The following is a 3,089-nucleotide window of genomic DNA, read 5'->3' on the forward strand; positions in this document are numbered from 1 at the left end:
TTTTCTAAAGTCAAATTTCTCATACTTTGACCATGTTTATAGAAAAAAATATTTACATTGGAATACTAGATGCATATCAATGGATACACAATGAGTTATATTTTCATATTGTGTATACTTGATATTGTAGATAGTTTTCTCTATGAATGGTTTGTTAAGTTTGACATTTCAGAAAATATATATGCGGTATATTATGGAATGGAGGGAGTATGTAGTAACGATATGTGTAGATAATGTGGTGAGAGGGGAGAAGGAAAGAAAGAAGAAGCAAGGTAACTCCCTCACACTATACACACATAGATAGGGAAGCATTTTAGTTGGTAAACAACAAGTTTAATTATTATTTTTAATTATGAAACAAAAACTAAAAAAGTTCATTATTCGGATTTCCTACTTCTCATCTCTTTTTTGAAGAAAATTCATCTAGATTAACATTGTTTGGGTTGTCATATTGATTAATTATATTGCATGGTTAACTTCTCCTCAGCCCTCCATTCCAAAATATAGCGCATATTTTGATTTCTAAAAGTCAAACATGCCCATGTTTGACCAAGTTTTAAGAAAAATATATCAACATGTAGCATCAGTATATTCATCTAAAGTATACTTTTATTTTATTTATTTACTACTTTAGTTGTTGGTAATTTATTCAATAAACTTGGTCAAAGATAGCCATGCTTGACTTTGTTTTTGAAACAAGTCAAAAGATTTGTCATTTTCATTAATTAAGAAGCGGACTTTTGAAATACCTAATACGCACCACACTGTCGAACAGAGGGAGTAATTCACAATTCCTGTCTCGCTGCCACCATAGTATCCCATTCGATTTGCGAGAGATTTATATCCCATTGTCATTTTGCTATACGGGGAAATGTTGGGCCACAGTCCAGTTACTGGTGCGGCGTACCCATATGTCCCCATGCATGTTACCCCAAGTAACTATGCGGTCTGCCTGTCTGATGCATGGAAGCTGGTCCATGGCGCAGCACATGGCCGGCACCATCACTCCCCAAGCATCTGAGTAGCAATCAGTCGGTGGCATTTGGAGGTAGCAATCGCCATCACAAATACAGGAAAACGACCAACTCCCACGTACCACAAACAGCCACCCTACGCAAATGCATAAAAGCTGGTGGAGCATGGGAGCCTCTGCCTGCGACCACCGAGCTAGCCAGAGCCGGTCGATCGAGATCCCCGGCCGCTCGTGTCGCCCCCGGAGGAGATCCGCTTCACCATCGTCTATCGGCTATCGCCATGGCGCATGCATGCATGATGGTCCAGCTTTGCTCCGCCGTGGACATGGCGACACGCCGCCCCCACTCCCCTGCCAAATAATCTATCTCCCTCCCTCGTGTTTTTTAACACAGTGCAGGTGTTCATATATACACGTATACACTTATCCTCATAAACACACGTATAACATGTATATGCTATCCCTATAAGCACCTCTGAGAGACTGAATCAATATATTATCTTAAGATTAACGGAGGCATCAAAGACGCTTCATGGTCGTCGGATGTGAGCATCAAGACTTGAATCCTGATGAACTGAAAGTATCACTGTCCTCGCAACCATCTAATCATAGTTTAATTCGCTCGTTTTGATGTGCGTCGTCTATGGTACCCGGCGCCTCACCTCGAACACATCGAGGCCCATCCATCAATAATTCTAGGTCCTGCCGTCAAAATCAAAACAAAATATAATCAAGTTCCGGATCCCGCATTTGCAAGCGTTGAATCATCACATGGAACACGCGGGGCCGCCTGATTAGGCTAGAAAACTCTGGCATTAGGCCGGATTACTTTTATTTGGCACGTGCAATCATGTCCCCGGCCGTCTCCATCGATGCTGCGTAGTATGTCTCGTCTTCATCTAGCTACGGACGGTGGGGGTTTCATTTAAGGTGGACGGTGTTTCTCCTCGAATCATGACTTTGACAGTTGACAAGGAGTGTCTCTGTGTTTGTACCGCATTCTTGTTTTATTGTAGTTACTACCTACTATTGGCCACAAAAAAAAGGATGCACGAAAAGCTGGCTAACATCGTAATCTAAAATGATCACCCGACAAAATAAAAAGGTTAGTGCATATTTGTTGGAAAGTGCATGAAAAAGGTGCAGGTTTTCAAAGGAGAAAACTATAACAATAACTCAATCAAGCCATCGTACGAGCCTCGTCTAGCTTGTGAAAACTGCTATTTTCTCCGTGGAAGACGATTTGTAGCACGCCCCTTGTTGTGCTCGCCCGTACAGATCTGGGTCACGGGACTTATCGATCCTCAACGCGGATTGGATTGGACGCGGGGATTCAGATTGTGAGAAAGCCCTAACCGGCACTGGCCGGCCTCGATGGCGGCGATGCTCGAGGGTGTTGTTTGTTCTCCATGGAGACGTTCATCAATCCGCTTCCACCTCCATTACGCGATTTGTCTTCCGAGTGAAAACCCTAACTAGGATGGGCGGAGACGACATCGTCGGCGTCGTTCCCTTCTTGAAGGCGACACCTTAGGAGATAGCTGGCTGGTGGACACCGTTAGGTTGGCGTTGGTGATGATCTGGATCAGGAGGTGGTGTGGTGTGGCATCTATCGCGTTGACGATGACAGGTCTCGGCGGCTTGGCGCAACGGGGTCTCACGATGGACATGTGTTGATGGACGTGTGGGGTGGTGGCGTCAATGGTAGTTGGGCTTGACAAGGTCAACACGTGGATCTCTCCGGAAGTTGGGACGACAAAAGAAGGCGACGGATAATTCTAGAGCGTGTGCCAGTGCACGTTGCGGTATGTTAGACTGATTGATGATCTCGGTTCACCGTGGGGCTGCTTGGTGAGGCCACAACGGATTAGCTCATGTGCGTTGGTGCGTGGCCAAGGCACATCATCAAGCTACCAGGTGTAGCGATATAGATCGCCAGGAGCGTGGTTTTGGGTTGATTTATGTAGTTGTTTTTGCCAAATTATTAAAATAATTAATTAATTAAAGATGATCGTGTGTTATTGGGGTTATCCTCCTTTTCAGAAGAAAAAACAGACAAGACTCACGGATTATAGAACGTAGGATTGCATCAAGATTCAGACACTTGTGTATGTGT

Source organism: Triticum dicoccoides, chromosome 1A (genome assembly GCF_002162155.2).
Source record: "Triticum dicoccoides isolate Atlit2015 ecotype Zavitan chromosome 1A, WEW_v2.0, whole genome shotgun sequence".
Taxonomy (NCBI): Eukaryota; Viridiplantae; Streptophyta; class Magnoliopsida; order Poales; family Poaceae; genus Triticum; species Triticum dicoccoides.